The following is a 22,173-nucleotide window of genomic DNA, read 5'->3' as shown; positions in this document are numbered from 1 at the left end:
GTAGCTTTTTGAGCTCCGATAAATGTTTTACCATTATCGCTCATGATTTTTGATGGAAAACCTCGTCGACCGACGAAACGAGCAAAAGCCGCAAGAAAAGCCTCCGTTGTCAGATTCGTACATAGCTCAAGGTGTACTGCTTTTGTCGTGAAACAGACGAAAAGAGCCACATAGCCTTTCATGAGGGTAGGAGACCTTAGCATGGATGCCTTTATCATAAAAGGTCCAACAAAATCTACACCTGTAGTGGTGAAAGGCAGAGCAAAATTGCAGCGTTTAGGTGGAAGTGCTGCCATAATCTGCGATCTCATTTTCTGCTTATGCATAGTGCAGATTTTACACATGAAAATGCACTTCTTTAGTTGGGGCTTCAGTCGAGGTATATACAGCTCTTGGCGGACCATATGTTGCATGAGACGATGTTCGGCGTGGAGCATTAGTGTGTGGATATATCTAATAAATAATGTGGCAAACGGACACCTATCCGGTATTATTATAGGGTGGCTTTCATTATACGTTAGGCTTGAATTTGCAATTCGACCATTCGCACGAAGTATACGAGTACCCTTCGTGTCTAGAAATGGGCTTAGAACTATGAGTGAGCACTTTTTATCAATAGGCTTCGTCCGCCTATTCCCGTAATTTCATAATTGGCTTGTTTTGTTGGCAGTTTTAGCCTATTTTGTGCCCTAGACGCTATGAATGATCGTTGTGATCCTTGGTCTATTAGTGCTCTTAGTTTGAACAGTTCTCCTCGATGTTCGATGGAGACAACTGCTGTGGGTAGTAGTACTCTACTATGATTTTCGCTGTGTAGCGTTTGAGTTTTTAATGCCTTTGAGCAGCATGGTGTCTCTTGGCAAATTTCTGGAGTTTTTGTTTCGGGAGTTGCTGTTGCAACTAAACCCATGGCTTTTTTTGAGAAAGCGCTACTTGAGATGTGTTGGGAAAGTTATTGAGATGTAACATAGAATGATGCCTTTTGTGGCAATATACGCAATTAAATTTTCTTTTGCAAGTATTAAGATTGTGTGAGTGGGACAAGCAGTTTGCACAGAGTCTTTTTGACCTGACAAAGTTGTTCCTTTCATTGACATTAAATTTTTTAAATTTCTCGCAAGCTTTTAACTTATGCCCTCCAGTACATAGTTCGCAGGACGTGAATTAATTTTGTTCAGATGTGAACGATTGTGTTTTGAAAAAGCTTCTGTTTAAATGATTGTTGCTTCCGGCTTGGGGTCTATTGAAGCTTCGATTTAGGTCTTGTTGAACGTTTTTAGTTCTGGCTACTTTTCTGTCTACCCTTTCCGCAATTTCGTATTGGGTAGTTAAGAAATCTTTCATCTGATGCCACGTTGAGCATTTTCTTCTTGATGAGAGCGATTGCTCCCACAAAAGTAATGATTTTTCTGGTAATGCGGCGGTACATATGTTTACCAGAATAGGATCCCAATTGTTTGTGGGAATATTTTGTGTCGATAGCACTGACAAACAATTTGAAACAGTGGATTCCAGTTTCATGAATTCTTCACTGGTTTCTCTTTGAATTTTAGGCAAGTTCATAAGTATCGTTACTTGCTTTGTCAACTAATATACTCTCATTTTCATATCTTTGTCTTAAAGCTTTCCAAGCTAAATTAAAATTATCGTCCTTCAATGCGAACTGCTTGACTATTACGCCTGCTTGACCTTTAGTTTTGTATCGGAGATGATACAAATTTCGCGCTTGTGATAATTTTGGATGGTTTATGTACACGGCTGTAAACATGTCCCGGAAGGACGGCCATTGTTCATAACCTCCATGAAATATTTCCGTATCACACGCTGGCACTTTGAGATGAATGCCTGAACTTGCCTCTTGGGCTTGCAATTGTGGTAACTCTACTCTACTGTGGGGAGTAGGTGCAATTGCCTTCATAAGTTTTAATTGATCTGATATCATTGCTTTTGTATCTTCATAGCGCTCTAAGTAATTTTCGTATTTGGCGTAAGCCGAAGAATTGAAATTTTCAGGTAGATCTGAATCATCAGTTTCTACTATTGCGTCGTATGCAGCTTGGAGGCGTGTCCAAAAATTGTCAATAGATTTACTTTTTATTTCCAATACCGATTCAGAGTCTTCCTGAATCGGTGAAGATGCAAATTGAGTGCAGTATTTAATCAAGCTGTCACTCTCACAAATGAAATTAATATAAGAAATGTGCTCCCCCTTTTTGCTTTGTAGCTCCTTGCTTAGAGCGTGTAGCTTCAGCAGGTGTACATGGGCTTTTGTCGTCATTAATCATTTTCGGAATTTTTAAGAATTTTGCTTTAGATTCTTTTGAGTCAGTGCTCATTCAGAAAATTTTAATTAAAAAAATATATCTGATTTTTTTATTATAACTAATAGAGATATGTGGTACCGAAAACTCTTTTCAACAAATAAGAGTTGATATTGCCGAAAAATTGGATAAGTAAAATATACGTGTGACCGAAAGCTCTTTTTAATAAATAAGAGCTGTTATTTCAGTAAAAGAATTTAAAAATGCGTTTATCGCTTTTATTGCTTGCTTTTGTATTACTTGGTTTCTTTTTTACGATTTTATCCGTATTCCCTTGTATCAGCGCGCACTGAAAACTAGGTCAATACCCTTTGTACATATGTACGTGGATGTTATGTGCATATAATACGCGTTAAATGAAATATGTGCAATTATGCTTGTTCTTGTTTGAAAAGGAACAAGAAAATACTCGGAAATCGCCAAAATTGGACTTTCCATATGTGTATGTACATATGTATGTACAAAGGTAAGTATTAGTTTGCAATATTTAATTTTCTCAACCAATGTTCTTTGATTTTCCGCACCGTTTATTTATTTTCTCAATATCTTTTGATTAATTGTATCCTATGTTTATAGGTAGTTACTTATGCCACTAGTATACTTACTTGTTGTAGTATACTTATGAGGTGGGAAATAAAACGCACTGATTTCCACACACTTTACAAACGGTTTATTAATTGTAGTTACACAATATAAGTATATATAATTATGTATATTTTGTTTGGGTTTTCTGCGAAACCCACGGTGGTACACGGTTGGCGAACTCGGTGCGTCACGTCACTCCCGTCACTTGGCGGTTTATTAAAAAAACCAATTGCGGTGATTGTTGCGGTAGCGCAAGTGCAAAAATAAAAAACGAAGAAAAACTAAATATCACGGACGACTGCTTTGCTTCACGGATGAAAACGGTAAGAACCCAATCCCGGTCGGATCAATCCCTTTTGATGGTTTGGGTGGTGAATATTAGCTGACATTACGAGTCGTCTCGTTGATAATCGTATGGTTGTTGTGTTGCAGTGTTGTAGTAATGATCGGTGTTTGATGCGTATGTGTGTAATGGGGTATGCTGTTAGCTGTTGTGTGATGAGGTGTTGTGACGTGACGTGATGTGATGTGTGGTGATGTGATGTGGGATGCTGCAGAACGCTCATAGCTCATGTGAACATCCCGGCCCCCCTAGGCGAGTTAATCGGCTAGGAGCCTCTGCAGCTGTTGCAGTGTGTTTAGTACAGCGCTCAACCCTGTTGAGCGTCGTTGGTGCTGACGATGAGCGTGGCGTGGCGGAGATGGCCGTGTACGCATTGTGGTTGATTGGCTGCTTCGTCGTCGCCGGATAGCAGCAATGCGTGGTCTGGTACGGGTGTTGGTGCTACTTTCCGACGGATTGGCTCGGCGCGGAAAGTGATGAAATGGAGTTTGATGGGACCTCTGGCAATATTGACAGGCGCCGTCGGCCCAGCACTCTATGGTGGCGTGGTCAACTGCCAGGCAGGTCATGCAATGCCCATCTTGCAACCTGTTGCCGTTGAGCGGGCTTCATGCTCTTAAAAATGGAGCATCGTTTCAGGGCGTGTGGGCGATGGCACAGGCTGCAACATGGAGGCCCCTGTGGCTCCAATGGCTGCTCTTCTCTCATCTCCCTGCTTCAGCGGATGGCGGTGGTCGCATAACTCTGGTCCTTGGAGCGGCAACGGGTGCAGCCGACGCTTTGGGTATAGCGATTTCGGACCTTATGGTGTTGGAGGTGGTTTGGGTCTCCTCTACGTCCATTTCTATGGGAATATAAAATTTTGTTTATAATATTAGAATGTAGTTGTTGTAGCTACATATCTATACATATGTATAAGTATAATAAATTGATCTTCAACGCGCTTGTTTGAATTTATTTTTTGTGTTCGGATTATAACGCGGGTTAATTTCGAATTAGCGGAATTGATTTATTATTTTTCGATTAATTTTGCGAGTTATTTTGCGGTTTAGGTTGAAGGTGTTCTTCGCTGTTTGGAAGAAAACACAGTTTGGTGGCTGGTCGAGTTAATATGCCGGTTTGTGTTCGAACATCGACTACTCTTATGTGACCATCTGACCCCCGATGAACCCTTTCAATGCGGCCTAGCCGCCATTCTGCTGGAGGAAGGCATTCGTCCTGTATGATGACGCATTCTCCTGCATTGGCTTCCGTCTGGGCCGTTTTCTATCGATATCTCTTATGGAGATCTTTGAGATAGTCTTCTTTCCATCTGTGGCTGAATTCGTGATGGAGAATCTTGATTCTTTCCCATCGATTTATTAAACTGAGTGAGTCTCCTTCTGTCTCAGGTATGGCGAGAAGAGGAGCTCCTCTGAGAAAGTGTCCAGGTGTAAGAGCTGTGAAATCGGAGGGATCTTGCGAGAGGGTCTTGAATTTAATACGGCTTCGATACGAGTGAGTAGTGTAGTAAACTCCTCATAATTGAATTTACGATTACTAGCCGTTTTCTTTAAATGGGACTTAAAGCTTTTTACTGCTGAAAGTCCGCCCATGTGTGGAGAACATGGAGGTATAAACTGCCAATCGATCCCTTGGGGTGCATATTTATTAACAATTTCAGGGGAGACTTCTTTCATGAAGTTTATAAACTCCTTCTCTGTTGCTCTTTGGGCTCCGACAAAGTTTTTCCCATTATCGCTCATTATTTTTGATGGAAATCCGCATCGTCCGACAAAGCGTGCAAATGCTGCAAGAAGAGCCGCAGTAGTCAGATCTGAACAAAGCTTGAGGTGTACTGCCTTTGTCGTAAAACATACAAAGACAGCCACATACCCTTTTCTAAATGAAGAAGACCTTAACATGGAGGCCTTTATCTGGAAAGGTTCAGCAAAATCAACCCCAGTGATGGTAAAGGGTAGAGCATAGTTGCAGCGTTCAGGAGGTAAAGCTGCCATGATCTGCGTACGGATTTTGTGTTTGTATATGGTACATGGTTTACACATGAAAATCGTCCTTTTGATTTGTGGCTTTAGTCGCGGTATATAAAATTCTTGACGGACCATTTGTTGCATTAAGCGATGCTCACCATGCAGTGTAAGATGGTGCAGATATGCTAGAAATAGGTAAGTAAAACGGGATTTCTCAGGTATAATAATGGGATGCCGTTCGTTGTAACTGAGGCTGGAATTCCCTAATCTTCTATTTGCCCTTATTAATCCCTTAGCGTCCAAGAATGGATTTAAGACGAGAAGAGAGCTTCCCCTTTTCGAGTGGTTGTCTTTCGATCAACTTTGCTTTCTCTCGACTGAAATAGCGAGTTTGAGTGTAAGTAATGAGACTAACTTTGGTATGTTGCAAATCGGTATGCGTTAGTTGTACGCAAGGATCATTTGGTATCCCTTTCATTTTTTGTTTAAGTCTTTGGGTGAATTTGTGCATATAAGCGACTACTCTTAGTACTCTAGAATGAAGAAAAGCGGTGGAGAATATCATCCTCTTCTGGAGTGACCGGCGGTATTATATTACGAGCGGGAGACTTTGGCCAGAATTCTTGTGATTCTCTTAGCCATGTTGGACCATTCCACCAGAGTGTAGTGCTGGTGAGGTGCAGTGGCTTGCAACCTCTTGTCCCAAGATCCGCTGGGTTATCTGCACTTGCAATATGTTGCCATTTTGCTGAGTCAACTAAGTCTAAGATTTGTGATATGCGATTCGATACATATGTCTTCCAAGTATAGGGTGGTTTTTCCAATCATGCTAAAACTATCTCTGAGTCTGACCAAAGATACATTTTATGATCGTTTAATTTGAGATGGGTTTGGATAATTGAAATTAATTTTGCTAACAGAAGAGCACCATTCAGTTCAAGCCGTGGCAGACTGAGTGTCTTCAAAGGTGCAACTTTGGCTTTGGCTACCAGGAGGTGTGAAGATATTTTATTTTAATATCGTACTGTGTGCGTACGTAAACTGTTGCGCAATAAGCCTTTTCAGAGGCATCACAGAAACCGTGTAATTCTGCGTTAATATTAGGGGTGAAATTTACCCATCGAGGGATTCGAATTTCAGATATAGTATGTAAGTTGTTAGCAAATTGAACCCATTTCGCTAAACGTAAAGGTTTTACCTGTTCATCCCATTCAGTGCCATCTTGCCACAATTCTTGAATGCGGATTTTAAGCTTAGTACGCAGCTCTCAAGAAACGTAAAAACTTCATATAAAAAACGTTTAAGAAACGGTCCAGAAACGTTCCTGCGATAGAGTTACTTGTGCTAGTACGCAGCTCTTAAGAAAGCTAGTACTAATTTTTAATACTTTGTTTCAATAAAATGTGAATATGGCAAACCTGGTTTTGCGAAGAAACATCAAATCAACAATTGTTTCTTGCAGGAAATTCGAAGTAATCGTCAAATTCATCCTAAATTAGTTGAAATCATTATTATAAAGTATGTTGCATTTTGAAATGTTGTATAAAACCAACCAATCGTCAACAACATTCCTTAAATCTCAATGAAAATATTTGTTACCATACACATACGTACATACATACATACGCACAAAGTTTGTTTACTTTGTTCATTCTCTCTTGCTCTTCTAATGTGGATCATTCACAATGCGTAACCAGCTGTCAAAATTACTTCAGAAATAATGTATTTTTGTTCTTGAGCAATTACTTGAGAGCTGCGTACCAACCTTTAGCTTGAATCATTATTGGCGAAAGCCATCCTGCGGGGTCGAAAAGTTTTTTCCACCGAGGAAAGTATTTGGCGTTTTGTAATGGCGGACATTGCAGATATTGACTCAATTGTATATGAGAATTGATCTGTTATCGCATTCCATTGAATTCCTAGAGTTTTAGTTGTACTAGCCTTTTCAAATTTAAGGAAGTCTGTATCTAATAAGTCTTCTTTTTTAATGTCTTTTATTATATCAGGGTGATTTGAAGTAATTTTCTTTAGAGGAAAACCTGCTGAATTTAATGCTTTGATCACTTGCGATAGTGATTCGCATGCTAATGTGATACTGTGGCTGGCTGATAGTATGTCGTCCACGTATGTTTGTGTTTGCAACACAGAAGATGCTAAAGGCAAATTTGTTGCATTTATTTTTGCCACTTCATGCAGTGTCCTGATCGCCAAATAGGGTGCACAATTGATGCCAAAGGTGACGGTTTTAAGTTTATAGTCGCTGATTGGACTATTACTCGATTTGCGAAAGACTATACGCTGGAAATCTTGGTCATCTTCATGTACTAGAATTTGTCTGTACATTTTCTCTACATCCCCATTGAAAACGTATTTAAATATGCGCCAATTTAAATTTAGCAACATGAGATCAGGTTGTAATGTTGGCCCTGTGTATAGTACATCATTGCGTGATTAGCCTGAGCTCGTACACTTTGAGGCATTGAAAACCACTCGTACCTTTGTTGTAATTTTATCAGGTCTTATTACCCCATGATGTGGCAGATAAAAAGATAAATATCTACCTTTAGATACTTTTTCATATGGTACAGCTTCTTCCATATGATTGAGGTCAAGATATTCGTCCATCACATTATCGTATGCCGATTTAAGCTCACTTTTCTTTATCAGGCTTTTTCCAGGCTTAGAAATTGCTGTACATCTGATATTTTAGAGTGGTCTAGAGCTATGGTTTCAGGAAAAGTTGGTTTGAATGGTAGTCGCACAACATAACGACCGTGTTCGTTTCTTGTTGTTGTGGATTTGTAATAGGCTTCACATGCCTGGTCTTCTTCTGGGTGATTTGGGGTAATTCTTCTATTTCCCAAAAATTTTTAAGTTGATTGTTTAAAAATTCGTTTGAGATATTTTCCACTTGTGTGGTGAAAGAATTGATTTTTTCAGGGACTTGGCCACTTATAATCCACCCAAAGATCGTATTTTGGGCTAACAATTTATTGGAGATTTTCTCTATACCTTCAAGAATTATTTGAGGTATTAAGTCACTGCCCAATAATATGTCCATTTGTGATGGAGTATGACAATTGGGATCTGCTAATTTTAGGTGTGAGCATTTTTCCCAGTGTATTTTATTTACTTCATAGCTTGGAAGCAAATTTGTAAGTTGTGGTAGAACGATGGCTTGTGCATCTATTCTAATATCCGCATTTGGAGATACTATGGTAATTGGGCATATTTTGTTCGAATTTTGGATAATTCTTCCGCCCATTCCCGAGGTTTGGAAATTTGAATGTTTTATTGGCAATTTGAGCCGATTTTGAGCTTTTGGTGATATAAAGGATCTTTGAGATCCTTGATCTATTAGTGCTCTTCGTTTGAATAAATCACCCTTATGTGCTATGGTGATGACCGCAGTGGGTAAAAGAATTTTGCTTTCATTTTCTGAATGAAGCGCTTGAATTTTTGCTGATTTAGAGATTTGAGATTTCGGGATTATCACTTTTGGTTGTAGTGACTAACCCGGTGGTTTTATGAAATTGATTTTGCTTCATATTTTGAAAGTTCGTAATATGAAGCAATGAGTGATGTCTTCGTTGACAGTGCACACAACTAAATTTGCTCTCACAGTCTTTTGTCGTATGAGCATTCGACAGACAGTTGATGCAAAGTTTATGTTGTCTGACAAGATTGTTTCTGTCAGAAACGGATAATTTTTTAAATTTCTCGCAAGATCTTATGTTATGACCTCCTTTACAAATTTCACATACTGGTTGCCATTTATTAGTTTGGTTTGACACGAAAGTGTGACTTTTATTAACGTGTCTATTGTATTGCATATTGTTGCTGGCTTGAGGTTTGAACAAGTTTTTACTTTAGTCATTTTGATGACTTTTTAGATTTATATTTTTGTTGTCAATTCGCTCAGCTATCTCCTATTGAGCAGTGAGTGAATGCTTTCCTTTGCTCCCATGTGGGCATTTTTTTTCTTTCCACAAGTGATTGTTCCCATCGTAGTAACGCAGCATCAGGGAGTGTTTCTGCACAAATAATTTAGTTACTATGATGGGGTCCCACGATTCTGTGGATACATATTGTGTTTTTAACACTGATAGACAATTTGTCACTGTGGAGTGTAAGTTTTGAAATTCCTGGCTAGTTTCTTGTTAGATTTTTGGCAAATGCAATAAAGTTTTTATTGGGTTTTCTATCATAACCCTTCCATTTTCGTTTCTTTCGATCAGTTCTTCCCAAGCCAGCTTAAAATTTTCGTCATTTAAAGCGAATCGCTTGACGATGTTGCCTGTTTCCCCTTTTGTTTTGTACCTTAGATGGTATAACTTTTGTGCTTGTGAGAGTTTAGGATGGTTTATATAAACGGCAGTAAACATGTCCTGGAAGGACGGCCATTGATCATAACATCCATTAAAAACTTCAGTATCACAAGCTGGTACTTTGAGATACATGCCTTTTTCTAGGTCATCTTTTGGTGTTGTAACTACTCTGGGAGGGTGAGTAGTGGCTCTACTTGGCCTTACTAAACTTATTTTTTCATTGATCATTCCCTTTGTTAACTCATACGAGTACTGATCGCGGCAGTTATCACATCGCCGAAGCTTTTGCGTTTTCTGGTAGTTATGCTTCGTCAGTATCTAGTACTGTATCGTACGCTGCCAGAAGGCGAGCCCAGAGATTGTTCACACTTTCTAGTTTTAAATTCAAAACTGATTCTGTGATGTCAGTAATAGGGGAAGCTTGAAATCTTGTACAATGTCTTATAAAACTGTCACTTTCAGTGAGAATCTAGATATTGTCTGATCTTTTGATCTTTTTTGTTTTATACTCTGCTTTGAGCGTGTAGCTTCTGCAGGTGTGCCTTGTGGCTTATCTTCATCAGCCATTTTAGGAATTTCTAATGATAGAGGTATTTTTGGCTTAACCTCTCTTGATTTGTCAGATTGCATTAATTTGAATAGAGCTTGAAGCTTTTAGTTTAAAGTTTTGTCAACTAAATAATTGTTTCAAAATTAATATTGCTACAGCAATGTAGTCAAATAGGAAAAGTATAAATTAAAAATTTTGTTAACAGAAGAAAAATATATATATTTTTGTAAAATATATAATGTGATCAAATTTTCGTTTCGCTACCGCAAAGATTAATTCTTTTTTTTTGCTTTTTTTGAAAAAGTTCGATTTTTTTTTTTTTAATGTGACTGAAAATTTTTTGAAGTGTATCAAAGTATCTTCAGTTCACTCGCGCTTATTTTGTATAATTGTATCTGCACGAATCAAGAACGCAAAAGAAAAATAAAATACGTAAAATTGTTTGTATGCATCTATGTATGTTTTATTACCATATGTTTGCATATGCATATGCTTTATATGTTTGCTTTTGTTTAGCTTTTCTCGTATCCCTTGTAGTTATGTATTTGTTATATACTCGTATGTATGTATATATGTATGTTATAAAAATGTAACATATAACAATTCGCTAATCGCACATAAATGTATATGTAGCGCGGAAAATATAAAATTAAATAATATATGTATGTTTATATATTTATGTAACTATGTATATAAATTGAATTATAAACATAAATGTGTATGTAATAAATAATTAGCTCGAATGAGTAAAGAAATGTAATGTGCAAAAATAAAAAATATTATATGTACATATGTCACGCGGAGGCTGCACACATTGGTACATACATACTTAAATGTAATGCCTTTTTTCCTCTTTTTATTCTTTTATTATTTCTTTGCTAGTTTTTTATTACCTACCTTTGCTCGAATGTTATAAGCGATCCAGCTTGTTGCTTTATAGCTCAAGGGGTATCGCTGGAAATTTGCAAGCAACGAGTACTTGTCTTTGTGAATTGTTTTTGTTATAGTTTTTGGGTGTGTGTATGGAGACACGATTTGAACATCCAAGCAGGTAGTTTAGTATTATTATGCGTTATTACTTTATGCTAAATTATGTTATGTATGTACCATAGGGTGATTCAAAAAAAAATTTTTTTTTACTCGCAAAAATAGGTTCCTATACACCTCTGAGAAAGCCTCTCCAAATATGAGTTTTTAATTGTAACGGGAAGGTCCTCCGCCTAACGGTTTTCTATTTTTTCTTATTATCAGATAGAAAAATTTATATCTCGCTTCCAACTACTTGAAAAAATATCTTATTAATTAGGTTTTTTTTATATATGTATGTTTATATTTCGTTTTCTTTTCGTATCTTCCGCTTTTGCTTAGTGCTTGAGCGATCCTGCTTGTTGCTTTTATTTATAGCCCAAAGGGTATCGCAAGAATTATCGCAAGTTATACTTGACTTAGGAAATTTTTTTTTTTTTTGAAATTATATAATGGGGTGTCTAACGACACAAGCTAAGCAAAAAGCGGGTACTGTACTTTTTGCGGTATTTTTTTCTTTTTTAAATTTTTTTTTGTAGATATACATATATTAAAGATACATATATTAAACTGTTAACAGGTAACGGTGTCCCGAAATACCGTCAAAACTGTAACTTAACATACATACATATATATGTGCATAAAAAAATGGAATTTATATATTTGTATATATCAAATTATATATGGAACGGACTCACTTTATTTTCCGCCAAGGGTTTTGGGTCATTGAACTTATACCCTTTTTTTGCTTATTGCAGTTCCTTTTCCTCTTATGTATGTATGTCCAGCGCTGTCCCTGTTGTTTTGCTGTCTTTCTCTTTGTTGTTTGTTGGTGTAGTCTCCCGTGACTATTTGTGGTAATTGTGATTTGTGTACTTATGTATATTGTTACAAAAAGTAGTATTAAGTTTTATTTGTATTGCTATATGCATCCCTGATTATGAACAATAGCTGTAGGTATATGGAATAGCATTTGTCTTGTTGTAGACATCTGGCGCCACGGCTGTCTGCTTGTCGAAACAATACACATCTGGCGCCGCACTGTCTGCTTGTCTAGTTAAACAATTGCTGAGTCTGGCGCCGCGACTGTCTGCTTGCGTCTGGCGCCGTATAGCCGTATGTTCTGGTAATTTCCAGACGCGATATTCTAGAAGGACACGTCGGCATCAGCGAGAAGTGCGTGGCTATATAAGCCGTGGCAGCGCCAACGTAATCAATCAGTGCTAAGAGTAAACTGCTATAGTGTAGACGAGTTGTGAAATAAAGAGTTGTTGAATTAAATTAAACAGTGTTGATTTTATTTGTCAATCCAGAGATACGAACCTAACAAAGTAAACTAGCAAGAGTAAATTCGTAACAATTGGTGTCAGAAGTGGGATTGTCAAATAATCCAAATTCAAGATGGTTAAATTCGGAGAATTGAGAATTCAGCAATTGAAAAAGGAACTGGAGGAGCGTAAATTGCCGATAAGCGGGCAAAAGGCGGATCTGCAGGCACGATTACGTGAAGCAATGGAAGCGGATGGAATTAATGTCGACGAATTCGAATTTGATGGCCCAGAAACTTCTACAAAGGTAGAAGAAAAAGTAGAAGAACAACGAACATCATCAAGCGTAGACACGAACATGCTGTTAGTGGCTATTAAGCAAATAGCAGAAAATGCAGTGCAGGCAGAAAATCGTCTGGCACAGCAAATAACGCAAATAGCTGAAAATACATCACAGTTAGAGTCTCGCCTTACACAACAGATTACGGAAAATACTACACAACTACAAAAACAAGTGCAAGAGAAATTTTCAAAATTTGAAGACGAATTAAGCACTTTAAAAAATGACGAAGAAAATTTAAGATCAGAATTTCTTCAACTGAGTAATCGTGTGCGAGAGCTGCAACTACATGGCCCTGCACCATCAACAAATAATCAAAGATTGAAGGCACCCACATTCGATGGAAGTATTCCATTTCAAATTTTCAAACTTCAGTTTGAAAAGACAGCAATGGCCAATAATTGGAATGCAGCGGACAAGGTGGCGTCCTTGTTTGTATCATTGAAAGGACCTGCGGCAGAAATCCTTCAGACTATTCCAGACTGTGAACGGGACAACTATGAGGCATTGATGAGTGCGATAGAAAGACGATATGGTAGTGAGCACCGGAAACAAATATACCAGATCGAACTGCAAAATAGGGGTCAGAAGATGAACGAGTCATTGCAAGAGTTTGCAACTGAAATAGAACGACTGGCTCATTTGGCAAATGCAGATGCACCTGTGGATTACATTGAGAGGGTAAAAATTCAATGTTTCATAAATGGAATTCGTGATGTGGACACCAAACGCGCCACATATGCATTGCCAAAAAGAACGTTTGCTGAAACGGTTTCGCACGCCCTCACACAGGAAACAGCTTCCCTACTAAGTAAACCAGCACACAAAGTACAAAGGGTTGAAATGGAACAACCGGCGCTGATGGAAGAAATATTGAAGACTCTGAAGACAATTGCTGCACCGCGAGTAAATACAACAGGCAGATGCTTCAACTGTGGAAAAGCGGGTCACTTTGCCCGAAATTGCAATATAAAAGTAAACCCATCAAAACGGAAACAACCAACAGATAACGAGGACGGAGCATCCACATCTCACAAGTCGTTAAACTAAAACGGAACAGTTCAAAGGGGCGTGAGCTGGTTCCCACAACTATTTGCCCCGCCATCTCGATATCACAAATAGGTCGCCATGACAACAATCTTACTATCAACGGTATCGTAAATGGACGACTGTCAACGCTTACTTTGGATACTGGTGCCACACATTCAATTATCCGACCGGATGTGGTAAGAGGAACGGTTGAACCATTAGTCGGTTGCAAGCTTCGAACGGCCACCGGGGAGGAAGCAGCTGTCGCGGGAAAAGTGTTTTGCAAAGTGATGATTGGTACCCTGGAAGTTAATCACACCTTCATCGTAGCAGAAATCACGGATGAAATTATAATGGGAGTAGATTTCATGATTGATCACGGGGTTACTTTGGATTTAAACAAGCAAATGCTGTTTTGCCAGAACATGGAGATGCCTATAAACACCGGATATGTGACCAACGTTGAAAGTAGGAGGGTGATTGTTGATGATAATCAGAGTATTCCACCAAAATCTGAGGCGATTGTATGGGCCAAAGTGAATGAGGTGGGACTGAAGAGTTGTGGATTGTGGAACCAACAAAAATAGATACACCCATATTGGTAGGAAGAACGCTTGTGAAAACTAGTGAAGACGCCACCATTCCGGTCAGAGTAGTGAATGAATTCAACACGCCTATAAGTCTGAAGAAAGGAGCCGTAATTGGACAGTGCCAGAATATAAGTGCAATAGCACGATGCGAACGGTCACAACAGAAACCTACTATTGAGCCACAGCAGATAAGTCCTACACTCCTAAATAATTTGCTGAACGAACTGCATGGAAATGAAAAATTAAAAGCAGAAAAACTATTAAAAAAAATACGCATCCATATTTGCAAACGAAGGAAACACAGGAAGAACCGGCATTGTCAAACATCGCATAAATACTGGAGACGCTAAACCAATCCGACAAGCTCCGCGTAGGGTTCCACTAGCAAAACGTGAGGATGCTAACAAAATTATTGAAGACATGCACAAAAACGGTGTAATCGAACCTTCAATAAGTCCATGGAGCTCACCTATCGTCTTAGTTAAAAAGAAAGATGGTAGCACCCGTTTCTGCGTAGATTATAGGAAGTTGAATGATGTCACAAAGAAAGACAGTTATCCTCTACCAAGAATCGACGATACATTAGACACCTTGTCTGGAGCGAAATGGTTTTCTACATTAGATCTACAAAGTGGATATTGGCAAGTCGAGATTGATGAATGTGACCATGAAAAGACCGCTTTCAGTATGGGCGACGGGTTATGGGAATTCTCTGTGATGCCATTTGGGTTATGTAATGCGCCTGCAACGTTCGAGCGACTGATGGAACATGTGTTAAAAGGACTCAACTGGAAGACATGTTTGGTGTATCTTGATGACATTATCATCATGGGAAAAAGTTTTGATGATCATCTGAAAAGTCTAGAGGAAGTCTTTCAGCGAATAGCATCAGCCGGATTACGCTTGAATCCCAAAAAGTGTTCATTATGGAAGAAGCAGGTCACATATCTCGGACATAAAGTGTCAACTGAGGGAATTCACACCGAGGAAGGAAAAATAAAAGCAGTGAAAGATTGGCCTCGACCCACCAACATTCATGAACTCCGCAGCTTCCTCGGCTTATGCACGTATTATCGCCGTTTCGTACCTGGATTTGCGAACGTGGCTAGAAGTTTACATGATTTAACAAAGAAGAATCGCCCGTTTGTATGGCAGTTGGAACAAGAAAAAGCGTTTGAGCAGCTTAAGGAACTACTTTGTACGGCGCCGATGTTGGCTTATCCAATACCTGGAAAGAAATTCATCCTGGATACAGATGCGAGCGCTTATGGAATTGGAGGTGTCCTGTCTCAGCTCATCGACGGACAAGAAAGAGTAATTGGGTATTACAGCAGAGTGCTAGGGAAACCAGAGGAAAATTACTGTGTGACGCGAAAAGAACTACTAGCTGTGGTGGAATGTGTAAAACATTTCCACAAGTATCTGTATGGACAACGATTCTTGCTGAGGACTGATCATGCAGCATTAAAATGGTTATTACAGTTTAAGAATCCGGAAGGCCAAATTGCACGATGGATCGAAAGATTACAGAATTACGACTTCGAAACGGAACATCGAAAGGGGATTCACCACAAAAATGCGGATGCATTATCACGTCGCCCTTGTCCACTGGAATGTAAACATTGCTCCAAATCAGAAGGAAAAGAAGGTATAATCGACGTGCGATTACTGAATATAGAATCTGAAGACGATTGGACTCCTCACCGCATCAGAATCAATCAGCTGGAGGACCCTGATCTTGCAAAGCTGATAATAGCCAAAGAAAATGGGGTACGAACACCAAAGGAACAAATAGGTAGCGAGAGTCCAACTGCAAAAGCATATTGGGCCCAATGGAACAGCATAAACCTCGTTAATGGATACCTTCATCGTACCTGGGAAAGCGAAGATGGCAAACAGTCTCGTCTGTTGATCATAGTACCGAAGTCCATGACCCCGAAAGTGTTGAAAGAATATCACAATGGACCTAGTGGAGGGCACCTTGGAATTACAAAAACTATAGAGAAGATTAAACAACGGTTCTACTGGATCGGTTGTCGAGATTTCATAGCAGAATGGATAAGTAATTGCGTAGAGTGCATGGCAGCTAAAGGTCCTAAAGCCAAGAGTCGCGGTAGGCTACAACAGTACAACGTGGGATCACCATTTGAACGAGTCGCAATGGATGTTGCAGGTCCGTTTCCAACCAGTACGGCCGGAAACAAATATCTACTGGTTGTCATGGACTATTTCAGTAAATGGCCAGACCTTACCAAACCAGGAAGCGAAGACCGTAGCCGAAGCGTTTGTAGAAAATTAGATAACAAGGTTCGGAGTGCCCGTCGAATTACACTCAGATCAAGGCAGAAATTTCGAATCTACCATTTTCCAAGAAGTCTGTACATTATTGGGCATCCACAAGACACGGACAACAGCGTTACACCCACAATCAGATGGGATGGTAGAGAGATTCAACCGAACGCTCGAAGAACATCTGCGGAAAATCGTTGATAAAGACCAACGGAATTGGGACAAGTGCATCCAGATGTTCCTGCTGGCGTATCGTTCAGCGAAGCACGAGACAACTGGTTACACGCCAGCAAATATTATTTTCGGATCTGATCTGCGACTCCCTGCTGATCTTAAGTTTGGAACGAATCCTACAGCTGTAAGAAATGATGGAGATTATTGTTCTGCCTTAAAGGAAGAAATGAATGAATTGCATCTAATGGTAAGACAGCATACGCATCTGATGAGCAATAAGATGAAGGACCGGTTCGATCAAGCGGCAAACTCAAAAGGTTTTGAAGAAGGTGATCTGGTCCTGTTGTACAATCCACTTCGAAAGAAAGGCTTGTCCCCGAAACTGCAGACAGCCTGGGAAGGACCCTATATGGTGATGAAACGACTTAATGACGTGGTATACCGCATACAAAGAAATAAAAAAGCACGATGTAAAATGAAAGTAGTACATTTGGAGAGGCTCGCCCCATTTGGTTCAAGAGGATTTGTGCCTAATCGGGACGATTAGGCTTTAGTGGAGGGCAGTGTTACAAAAAGTAGTATTAAGTTTTATTTGTATTGCTATATGCATCCCTGATTATGAACAATAGCTGTAGGTATATGGAATAGCATTTGTCTTGTTGTAGACATCTGGCGCCACGGCTGTCTGCTTGTCGAAACAATACACATCTGGCGCCGCACTGTCTGCTTGTCTAGTTAAACAATTGCTGAGTCTGGCGCCGCGACTGTCTGCTTGCGTCTGGCGCCGTATAGCCGTATGTTCTGGTAATTTCCAGACGCGATATTCTAGAAGGACACGTCAGCATCAGCGAGAAGTGCGTGGCTATATAAGCCGTGGCAGCGCCAACGTAATCAATCAGTGCTAAGAGTAAACTGCTACATATAGTGTAGACGAGTTGTGAAATAAAGAGTTGTTGAATTAAATTAAACAGTGTTGATTTTATTTGTCAATCCAGAGATACGAACCTAACAAAGTAAACTAGCAAGAGTAAATTCGTAACAATATGTTATCGCCTGTTTGCTATTTTAGAGTAATGTTTGTATGTTTGTTGAACTATGTAATTTTACCGCGCCCGGTTTTAATGTTAGTAGGGGTTAGTTTTGTTGTTTTGGTTTTTAGTTTATTTCGCGCCCGTTCTGATGTTAGTAGGTTTTTTTTTCACTTTATGTTTCAATTTCTTTTATGTATCTTTGCACGTCACTTTCTATTTTTCGTATATTTAAATTTCTTTTATGTACTTATATTTTCACATTACTTTCTGTTTTCCGTGATTCTGGGATGTTTCTTTTTTTCCACTGTAACATATGTATTTGTACACTTTAACTTTGTTATATTATGTTCACTTAAATGTTTTGTTCTATTTTATTTTATGAATTTTGTGCTTCACACACTGCACTTGCGCAATTTCACCAGGAAGTTATTAAAATTTTTGTTTTATTTTTTGCTTAGGTGCCTTTCTGAAAGGCTCGAAGGACCATTTAGTTACGTATGCCACTAGTAAGTATACTTACTTGTTGTAGTATACTTATGAGGTGGGAAATAAAACGCACTGATTTCAGCACACTTTATAAACGGTTTATTAATTGTAGTTACACAATATAAATATATATAATTATGTATATTTTGTTTGGGTTTTCTGCGAAACCCACGGTGGTACACGGTTGGCGAACTTGGTGCGTCACGTCACTCCCGTCACTTGGCGGTTTATTAAAAAATCCAATTGCGGTGATTGTTGCGGTAGCGCAAGTGCAAAAATAAAAATTGAAGAAAAACTAAATATCACGGACGACTGCTTTGCTTCACGGATGAAAACGGTAAGAGCCCAACCCAGGTCGGATCAATATCTTTTGATGGTTTGGGTGGTGAATATTAGCTAACATTACGAGTCGTCTCGTTGATAATCGTATGGTTGTTGTGTTGCAGTGTTGTAGTAATGATCGGTGTTTGATGCGTATGTGTGTAATGGGGTATGCTGTGAGCTGTTGTGCGATGAGGTGTTGTGACGTGACGTGATGTGATGTGTGGTGATGTGATGAGGGATGCTGCAGAACGCTCATAGCTATTGTGAACAATAGGTATACACGCATGTGAGAATATAAGGCAATATATAGAAATAATTCGCGGTTGTGTACTCGCGTTTAGAAATATGCGCTAATGTATAATATATATATGTATGTATGTATTATTTAATGTATTTAATCAATAACCTCACGAAAATATGAAAAATGTGTTGCAAAATGCACAAGAGAAAATGCTTGAGCAACATAACAAGAAAAGGCTTCAAAAAGGTTATTAAAATGGAGATATTATATATGAAAAAATATATAGGCAAAGAAATAAATTAAACCCCAAATACAGAAAACAAGTAGTATATGAAGATTTAGGAAATACAGTTAAAATACAAAACAGAAACAGAATAATTCATAAAGATAATATCAAATCTTAAATCTGTTACCTTCACTATACAAGAAAAATACATGTCTAAATGATGTCACATACTTCCATCAAAAAAATAATTAGCAGACGAAGATAATATAAAATCTATCGAATATATATTTAAAAGTCAAATTTAAATAAATTGCAAATATAAATTAAGAATTCAAAACGGTACTATATTGATAAATTAGTCTATAGCCTCACGTACTATATCTCTTTGAATCGGGACGCTTCGATTTAGAGGTGGGGGAGTTAATACCACCAGTTCATGTTACACGAACATAAATGTGTAACATGACACTTACGACCCATATGGTCCCTATTGGAACATTGTACTTTGCTAATACGGTCCGCCTTAAGTGGTCCCAAGATGTAATTCATAGATTGTAAGATGAATCTTACCACTTGTAACATATGAGAGATATTCTCTTGCTCTTGCAAAACCCTTGCACGGTGCAAGAATTGCATATATTTCCTCCTGGTGCACCGGCACAACAACAAACAGACGCCGAAAATAATTTGCAATGGCTGTAAAATATGTCAGACCAAAACCCATGTATATTTGCGTGCAATGTCACGCAAAAATTTAATTGCAACCCTGTTGTAACTGTCATTTTACATAAAGACATGTTATGTTGTTAAATTGTTGATTAAGCTAAGTTTTAAATAGATTTTTTAATTCCTATTTAAATTATAAAGATTTGTTACAGTTATTTTTGTTAAAAATGTATGCAGAACATGCGCCAATTCACAATAGCCATGCATAATAGTAATTCACAATAAATTGACCGAATCAGACGTTCATATTGTTACAAAAGTAGTATTAAGTTGTATTTGTATTACTATATGCATCCCTGATTATGAACAATAGCTGTAGGTATATGGAATAGCATTTGTCTTGTTGTAGACATCTGGCGCCACGCCTGTCTGCTTGTCGAAACAATAGACATCTGGCGCCGCACTGTCTGCTTGTGTAGTTAAACAATTGCTGAGTCTGGCGCCGCGACTGTCTGCTTGCGTCTGGCGCCGTATAGCATTATGTTCTGGTAATTTCCAGACGCAATATTCTAGAAGGACACGTCGGCATCAGCGAGAAGTGCGTGGCTATATAAGCCGTGGCAGCGCCAACGTAATCAATCAGTGCTAAGAGTAAACTGCTATAGTGTAGACGAGTTGTGAAATAAAGAGTTGTTGAATTAAATTAAACAGTGTTGATTTTATTTGTCAATCCAAAGATACGAACCTAACAAAGTAAACTAGCAAGAGTAAATTCGTAACAATTTCAAGATGGTTAAATTCGGAGAATTGAGAATTCAGCAATTGAAAAAGGAACTGGAGGAGCGTAAATTGCCGATAAGCGGGCAAAAGGCGGATCTGCAGGCACGATTACGTGAAGCAATGGAAGCGGATGGAATTAATGTCGACGAATTCGAATTTGATGGCCCAGAAACTTCTACAAAGGTAGAAGAAAAAGTAGAAGAACAACGAACATCATCAAGTGGAGACATGAACATGCTGTTAGTGGCTTTTAAGCAAATAATAGCTGAAAATATATCACAAATAACAGAAAATGCAGTGCAAACAGAAAATCGTCTGAGTGCAAACAGAAAATCGTCTGGCACAGCAAATAACGCAAATAGCTGAAAATACATCACAGTTAGAGTCTCGCCTTACACAACAAATAACTGAAAATAATACGCAGTTAGAAAAGCGTTTGGTACAACAGATTACAGAAAATAATACACAAGTGCAAGAGAAATTTTCAAAATTTGAAGACGAATTAAGCACTTTAAAAAATTACGAAGAAAATTTAAAATCAGAAGTTTTTCAGTTAAGTAATCGTGTGCGAGAACTGCAACTACATAGCCCTGCACCATCAACAAATAATCAAAGATTGAAGGCACCCACATTCGATGGAAGTATTCCATTTCAAATTTTCAAACTTCAGTTTGAAAAGACAGCAATGGCCAATAACTGGAATGCAGCGGACAAAGTGGCGTCCTTGTTTGTATCATTGAAAGGGCCTGCGGCAGAAATCCTTCAGACTATTCCAGACTGTGAACGGGACAACTATGAGGCATTGATGAGTGCGATAGAAAGACGATATGGTAGTGAGCACCGGAAACAAATATACCAGATCGAACTGCAAAATAGGGGTCAGAAAATGAACGAGTCATTGCAAGAGTTCGCAACTGAAATAGAACGACTGGCTCATTTGGCAAATGCAGATGCACCTGTGGATTACATTGAGAGGGTAAAAATTCAATGTTTCATAAATGGAATTCGTGATGTGGACACCAAACGCGCCACATATGCATTGCCAAAAAGAACGTTTGCTGAAACGGTTTCGCACGCCCTCACACAGGAAACAGCTTCGCTACTAAGTAAACCAGCACACAAAGTACAAAGAGTTGAAATGGAACAACCGGCGCTGATGGAAGAAATATTGAAGACTCTGAAGACAATTGCTGCACCGCGAGTAAATACAACAGGCAGATGTTTCAACTGTGGAAAAGCGGGTCCGAAATTGCAATATAAAGGTAAACCCATCAAAACGGAATCAACCAACAGAACACCGAAAGAGGACTCACCACAAAAATGCGGATGCATTATCGCGTCGCCCTTGTCCACTGGAATATAAACATTGCTCCAAATCAGAGGGAAAAGATAGTATAATCGACGTGCGATTACTGAATATAGAATCTGAAGACGATTGGACTCCTCACCGCATCAGAATCAATCAGCTGGAGGACCCTGATCTTGCAAAGCTGATAATAGCCAAAGAAAATGGGGTACGAACACCAAAGGAACAAATAGGTAGCGAGAGTCCAACTGCAAAAGCATATTGGGCCCAATGGAACAGCATAAACCTCGTTAATGGATA

This window comes from Bactrocera dorsalis, chromosome 6, assembly GCF_023373825.1.
Source record: "Bactrocera dorsalis isolate Fly_Bdor chromosome 6, ASM2337382v1, whole genome shotgun sequence".
In the NCBI taxonomy this organism is placed as follows: Eukaryota; Metazoa; Arthropoda; class Insecta; order Diptera; family Tephritidae; genus Bactrocera; species Bactrocera dorsalis.
Note: the sequence above shows the minus strand (reverse complement) of the source record.